The sequence below is a fragment of the Marmota flaviventris genome, chromosome 15 (assembly GCF_047511675.1).
Source record: "Marmota flaviventris isolate mMarFla1 chromosome 15, mMarFla1.hap1, whole genome shotgun sequence".
NCBI classification, from domain to species: domain Eukaryota; kingdom Metazoa; phylum Chordata; class Mammalia; order Rodentia; family Sciuridae; genus Marmota; species Marmota flaviventris.
Window position 1 is genome coordinate 24,406,342 of NC_092512.1, and position 8,182 is coordinate 24,414,523.

The window sequence follows — 8,182 nt, forward strand, 5'->3', positions numbered from 1 at the left end:
TTCCTGATTAGCTTAGATGCAAAAATCCTCATAAAATATTAGCAAGTTGTATTCAACAACATCATGAGATTATATATTATAACTGGGTTGGTTTCATTCCAGAGATGCAAGAATGGTTTAACATATGAAATTCAATAAATAAAATTCATCATACAAGAGAATCAAGAACAAAAATCACCTAGTAATCTCAATGGATACAAAGAAAGCCTTCAACAAAATTCAAGCACCCATTCATGACAGAAACAAAAACCAATCTCAAAATCATAAAGGCTATATGAAACAGCAAAGTCAACCTAATAATAAATGGATGAAAACTAAAAGAATTTCATTTAAGATCTGGAACAAGATAAGAATGTCCATTCTCATGACTCCTATTTAAAATAGAATAGAATTTCTAGATAGCAATTAGGCAAGAGAAGGAAATAGACAGGATAAAAATAGAAAAAGGAAAAAGTTAAATTATTACTGCTTTCAGTTGATATAACCTATGCTTAGAAGATTCAAAATGCTCCACCAAAAGACTGATAGAGCTAATAAACAAATTTGGCAAAGTAGCAGGTTATAAAATCAATATATAAAAATCAATGGCTACATATCATAAAATGTCAATAAATACTTAATTTTATTTATTGATTAAGTGTAATCCCAGTTTTAGAAATCCTATTAATTTTTTCACTATTGTCTCTTGTGGTTTCTCTGGTGCTTGATAAACTAAATCCAAATTCACACCAAAGGCCAAAAATAGCCAAAATTTACCTTACCAAGATCATTCTTAGGGAATTTTCTCTATCAGATATAAAGAGACATCAGGGTCTTGTGAATTCTAGTAAGTACTGTCCCACAGATATTCATCTTCATCCCTCAAGATACATTTAATTTTTTTAGTTAAGAAATATCAGCACAAAAATGTGATAAATTTACAAATGAGAGAAATTTTTTCTACTCAAAAAATTTACATGAAAACAGGCTCTTATGATAGAAAACAAGACAAATTTATGGATACTTGGTGGAGGTAAGAAGGCAACATTGAGTAAAGGAAATGGTAAAATTTGTTGCTAACTCTATTCTAAGGAAATGAATTTAATCTTTGTTTATGTTGTTTATACACTTGAATAATTTTCTGAAAATTATCCAATGTGCGTTACACTTTCATTCTCAGGAATTCAGTCAATGAGTGGGCTTTCACAACATTACTTTTAACACTACATTCCTTATTACTTGTTTGGCATAAACCTTCTTCACTAAGCTAACAGAAAATGTGCTGAAAATTAAGGTGGGATCACAACTCAATTAAGTGAGCTGTTTGAGGAGGTTTTATTTTATACTATTACCTTTCAGTGTGAGAAAACAGACAATTTAAAACAAACAGATATCACAAAGTGGTTTAGAATATACAAATTGTAGGATTTGTTTGGGAATCTATTACCTACCTGCCAAGTGTCTATATATTTTTTTCTAGATTGTCTTTAAAAGCTTAAAGCTTATAACTTTCTTATTAAAGTCTATGATCCATTGAATATTAATTTTGTATGGATGGTGTATAATGATTGTCAAAGCTCAATTTTTTCCATAGTGTGTACTCAAATACTAGTTGAAAAACTTTTTTTTCTAAACTGGATTCCTTTTTTTTTTTTGGTGGTGGGGATACCGGGGTTTGAACTGAGGGGCAGTCAACCACTGAACCATGGCTCCAGCCCTATTTCATATTTTATTTAGAGTCAAGGTCTCACTGAATTCCTTACTGCCTCGCTGTTGCTGAGGCTGACTTAGAACTTGCAAGATTTCTTGATAATTGACTTAAAATCATGTAAGTGACAATCCATTTATGATCTCATCTTGATTCTTTTTATTTATTTTTATATCATTAGGCTCTTGAAACATTTTCTTGACTACTGGAGCATATAGTAAATCAAAATCCAGTAGACGCCATCCTCAAGGTTTGTTCTTTTCCAAGAATACATTGGATATTCTAAGTCTTTGAACTTTCCAGAGAAATTCTGGAAATATCTTATCAGTTTCTACAAAATTAATTGTAGAATTTTTGTTAGGATTTAATATGTAAAATACTTGGGGAAAAACTGTCATCTTAATAATACTGAACTTTCTGAGTGAAAATAGGTATCCATCTGTCTCAATTATGTAATCTTTAAATGCAACAATAACTTATTTTCTTTGAACCAGACTTACACATTTTATTGCAAAGTATTTTATGCATGTATTTGATGAGTAGAACTTTTACAATTTCAAATTCAGATCAACTTTTTAGCTGTAATTAATATGATTAATTTTTATACAACAGTCTTGTTTCCCTAAGAACAGGTTAAATTCCCTTATTAGTTCTAGTGGTTGCTATTATTTAGGATATTCTATATAAATAAGTATATGCAAATAAGAATTATACTTTTCTTCTGTATTTTAAAGCTTATTGTTTTTATTTTCTGTTACATTACAATTTAATGTGGTTTCAGTAAAGAGAAATAGTCTTTTATTTGTATCCGGATATTAAACATTTTTATTTTATTTTTTTCTGAAGATTTAAATTAGGTGTGTATTCCATCAGTCAGAATAATTTCCTTTAGTACTACTTGCTATCAAATAAATAATCTTAGTTATGTTTCATTTGCAAAAACTTTTGTAGTTAAAGGATAATGCTGGTAGTTATGTAATTCCAAGTCATCAGCTTCCTCTTCCCCTGGAAATTTAGATATGTAGTTGAATTATTTTCTGAAACTAATACTTTTAATAAGAAATCAGCTTGCGGGCTAGGGATATAGCTCAGTTGGTAGAGTATGTGCCTCGCATGCACAAGGCCCTGGGTTCAATCCCCAGCACCAAAAAAAAAAAAAAAAAAAAAGAAATCAGCTTGCTTTTGAATTATCATGTATAACATGTCCTTTTTCTCTGGATGCTTCAATTTTTTTCTTTTTCTTTGGTTTCAGTTTATTGAGTATTAAGATCCTAGTCTTGGCTGTTTTTGGTTATCTTGTTTTGGGTTACCATAACTCATAATTATGTGAATTTATTGCTGTTATCAGATCTTAGAAATTTTTAAGCATTGTTTCTTCAAACTGTTTATTTTACATTCTTTCAATTATATTTTCTGGAACTCTAAGTCCAAGAATTTTGGTTGAATACTTTATTACTATCCCTCAGAATCCTGAGTTCATATTTATTTCTAGCTTTATTTTTAATTATTATCATTATTATTAATCTCTATTCACACTAACCTTTTTATTTACATAATTTTTAATTCACTGAGTTTTCTTAAACCTGTCTACCAAGACATAACTTCCAAATATTTTGATTTTCCATTATAGAACTTCCATAATAGTCTTGTAATAGCTTGAATTATTTAGTTTTCCTGTCTTTTCTTTATTATGATCATCTTTTTTATACCTCATTGATAATAGTTATAATATTTGCTTTAAAATTTTTGTCAGTTTGTTCCAACATTGGGGTGTTACATTTTGAATCTGGTCAAAGTTTCCCTGGCCTTGCACTCCTGTGTCAAGCACTTTTGAGCTCTTTACGGGTAAGACTGCTTATATTCTTTCAAAGTGTTCTGAAGTTTTGTGTTAAAAGAAAATTAATTGAGTTGAATTCTCACTTTGTTTTCTGTTTTCTAACCCTGGGATGGCATCCTGATCTCTGGTGTTTGGAGCATAGTTGAAATATTTTAAGTCTACCCATACATGTCTAATTCAGATATCAATAGAATTAGAGGCTTCCTCTTTACAGGAATCCTCTTTCTGGAATACCACTAATTTTCTAATAATCATTTTCTATTATGTGATCTTTCAGTCCAAAACAGCTTTGTTGGATCTATTTTTAATTTTAGCTGTCTTGTATGGTGTTGAGTACTGTTTGTTCTCTGGTTAAAAGGCCTAAATTAAGAAATTATAAGCTTGTCACATCTTCCAAGATGTAATTCTCTTCAAGAATATGACTTTTCTTGTTGACTCTCTATTGTCTTCTTATTTATTTTTCATGCTTTATAAATTATAACTTCAGGAGGGACTTGAGTCTCATAGGAAATTATTTGGCCATATTAAATACAGAAATTTGCAGTAAGAAGTATAGCCATGATTGCATCTTCTGCTTAATTAGAACTACCTAAGTTCAGCATAAGAAACTTTGTCATTCAGTCCACTTATTATGAAAAACTGAGTGGTACTCTAACTCTGTGATCCTTTTATTAAAACCATGTCTTAGCCAGAATTGATATCATCTAACTAAAAATAATGGTTCTGCTCTTCCAGGTACCAAGGATGGCAAAGAAGATTTGGCCCTCTCAGCCAGAATTCCTAAAATAACAATAATAATAATTTTATGAATTTTATGAAAGTAAAAGTCTGAAAAATGAGAAATAACTGCACATGGTTTTATAATACTATTTCATAACAATCAACATTAACACACCAACTGATAAAGAATGACAAATAAGATGGCCCACTATTTCTTTACTCCCAGAGCCTGTATCCCCTCTACCAAATTTGACCAAATTATGTTGCATGCCCGTATGAATATATAACAATCAATTCTGCTATCATGTATTATTATAATGCACTAATAAAAATTTAAAACATTTATTCCACTCAATATGTAAATATATAAATCTCCAATAATTTACTTATAGAAATATTTTCATTATCCAAAGGAACCTTCAGAGACCTCTTATGTCAGTTTGAGTTCACAAGTGTATTGTTGAACAACTATCATATCTATTGTTCTAGTTACAAATCTTTGTAGTGGTGGCATAAATATTCTACCAAGGAAGGCAGACAAATGTGAGAGGATAGCATAGTTTTTCAGCACATTATGGTAAGTAGATGCTTTTCTACTAAAACTAGTATATATGTTAGAGGTTACATAAGGGATATTGAAACAAGTGTTAAATTGAGGTTTGGCAATACATTTGGGAATACGAAGAAATGCAGAAAAGTGGGTGTATCATTATATATTGAGGGAAATAGTACATTAATTAAGACATAATATAAGCAAAACAGAAAAATGTGTCAGGATAAAATAATCAGAGAACCAAAATTGCAGAGGGAAGTATTTGAACAAATGACAAGACCATGAAGATATATATTTAATTTATAGTATGTGAATTATTTTAAACATCTATGACCAACTAGAAAAATAACTTTGAATAAAGTTTTTAAAAATTATTTTCTCAATTGATTACAGAGTGAAACAAAAATATTCCACATGTTGAAGGAACACACAGTATGTCATTTTATAGAAAGCTCAAGGAAAGTTGACAAAAATACATATCAAAATCATTCTATAAGCATTGGCACATAAATTGGATAAGATAAAAATGAAAATATTATTTTTATGAAAAGAGTTCTAGGTAATAATCTAAAACAAGAGCTTTAGATTTATTTAACTGCTAGGAGGTAGTACTACACAAAGGGAACAAATTAAAGCACTTATGATTTTAAACAATATTGAATCGGTAGATGCAATGTATTGTTATTGTCACTAGAGGGAAATCTGAGAGGGATTTAGGGAAAAGAAAGTTTTTGTAATGGCTGAAGGTTGAATAAAGGATCTGGGAGAGTAAATTTTCTTAACAGCATGCTTACTTCAGGGGAAAATGAAGCATGGAATGTCTGAGAAAAAGCCATATTGTCAAGCTATACTGAAATAATTGTTTCTCAGCAAGGAACAAGATCTGTCAGATGCCCATGTTTAGACTCAAGCACATTATTGCCATATGTTTGAATAAAATGCATGGTATTTCATCAAACAAGAGAAAAAAATCAACAAAAAAGAGTGTTTTAAGGTAGAGATCATGACAAATAGGGATTTTTTTTTCTAACTTTGCAAACAAATAAAAAATAACTACTATTGTTTGAGTCTCAGTCTTCATCCCTAGAGCCAAGGCATGAAGTGGCTCTTAGGTAGCCAAAAATGTAATAATTTCCTCCCCATGATAATTAGAAGAAAATACATCAAGATAGTGTTGCAATAAATATGAACATTATTCCTCTGAATGGCAAGTGCTCAGTTTAGTGGATAAGATTATGTGGGACTGATTGTGGAAAGTTTAGCTTTTCCTCCTGCCCTTATCTTTACCTAGTGCTAAACACAAGTGATCTCATCCTGGAAGGTATTACTGTTTATCTTCACTTGTGGAAACAAAGGTTTAAATGCTCACTATTTATTTCATCAAGAAGTTTATTTTTTTTCTATGTGACCTTGTTTCTTCCTTATTTCTTACCTTGTGGCAAATCACCAAAGAATTTGTTGGCCCACTATATATCATAGGAAACAAATAAATGTCATATAATAAACACCTTATAATTTAGTTGGAAAAAAATAGTGTAAATTTTAAAAAAGTTGCAAGAGTTTAGAAGCATGTGAGATTCCTGTGAGCTAATTATCTTTCCGTCCTGAGGGGACCCTTTCAGTTTTTTTTCTTATTTCTGTGAAGTACAACATAATTAATTTGCTCATATACCTGAGAAGTCTGGAAATTAACCAAATCATTTATTTTCCTCATTCTATTGTGCAATTTCTTATTAAGTCAAGTGAATTCTACCTCCCTATTACCCACCAAAGCCTTTTGCTTCCCCTTAAGTCTACAGCACAAGTCTGTTCTAAACCACTGTGTTCTCACCTGGCTCAAGGTCATAGCCATTTAGGGGACAGCTGACCTGCTTTTACTCCTACTGGATCACAATCTCTTCTTGAAGCAGTCATGTGAAACTTTCAAATTACAGATCTATCTGTGTTACTTCTCAATTTCTAAACTTTTAAGAGATTTGTTCTTTACCTTGAAATTAATCTATGGTTATATGGGGACTAAAGCCCCATGTATTAATTCTCCTCATCTCTAACCTCATCTCGTACCATTATTGTCTATGTATTCTGTTATACTGGCTTCTTTTAGAGTTTCTCATACTCACCATTGTCCCTCTTTTAATGATCTTTCCCCCTCTTTTGTTAATTCCTATCTTTCACTTATTTCACAAATCCATTTTCATAATTCTTATATAGTCCACACTTATTTTTTCATGATTTTTGTGAGTTAAATTTTAGGTTTCTATTTGAATCCCCACAATACAATTTGAAACATGAACTATTTTTCTCTGTCTATTCATTCAAACCAAGCTAATCATTGCCTCTACTGAATAAAGCCATGAATAAATGAATTTTCACTTAAAAAAATAGTTTCAGGTATTGACTGTGAGTTTCAGACTCAGTAGAAAAAAGCCTATTACCAAAAATTTGAAGTGAAGTTTAGGTAGGAATGAGGTAATAGGTGAGATAAAATCATGCAACTGTACAAAGGACTAAGTTTATGTTGAAATAGTAATTAATTAATTGAAAAATCTTACTGATAAAATGTTAATATTTTCTCCTACTAAAACTATATATTGAATATGAATTATCTAGAATTCTTGTTCACATTGTTTTCTCTGGGACCCAGGCCAATGGAGCAGGCACTGTTCGATATTGCTTATTGCAGAGATAATAAGATGGGATTATCTAGCAACCTTGGTATCCCAAGTTTCCACTTAGCAACCCTCCCTCACACTTCACTGACCAGAGCAAGTCAAGTGTTCCACAGAAAACTGGAGGGACATTTAAACACATACTATCATGTAGATAAAACCAGGGAAATATTTGGTGAAAGATAAGAAATATTTCCATGAAAGACAAAGTTTGTCTGATAGAAAATTTTCAGTATTTAATGCTTAGCAAAGGAAAATTTTTTTCAGCCATATGGTACTAAAAATAAAACTATTTACGTAAAATAAAAATAAAATAATTACTAGGAAAATAGTTCAATAATGGCGTAATTCTCAACTTTCTCATTGTTAGATTGACAAAACCTCAAGCACTATAATTATTATACCAAAATAAATTATCAAAGAAGTCATAAGTATGCATTCACAAAAAAAAAAATTGTTGAGAACCACTTTATTTTCTGATGAGTGTGAAAGGCAAAAATTATAAGCAAAATAAGTAAATTATATAGCTAGCAAAGTCACACAGAATAGAGAGCAGAATATGTAGTATTGAAAATTGAGACCAACGTGATGAAAATTTTCAGTATTAAATTTTGGTCAAGATAGGTCCCATTGGAAAGGTGACCTGTGAGCAAACAGTAAGGAAATGAGTGTGAAGTATGTAGATGTTGGTGACAAAGTACATCAGGTAGACAAAA

The 8,182-nt window shown here is 30.7% G+C and overlaps 1 non-coding gene across 1 annotated transcript; it reads left to right on the plus strand.

Annotated features, from left to right (window-relative positions):
• The first annotated feature begins 2,769 nt into the window (after positions 1-2,769).
• Trnaa-cgc (transfer RNA alanine (anticodon CGC)) lies at positions 2,770-2,837 on the plus strand. The gene has a single exon. It is a non-coding gene; the product is annotated as a tRNA-Ala (tRNA).
• The last annotated feature ends 5,345 nt before the right edge of the window (positions 2,838-8,182 follow it).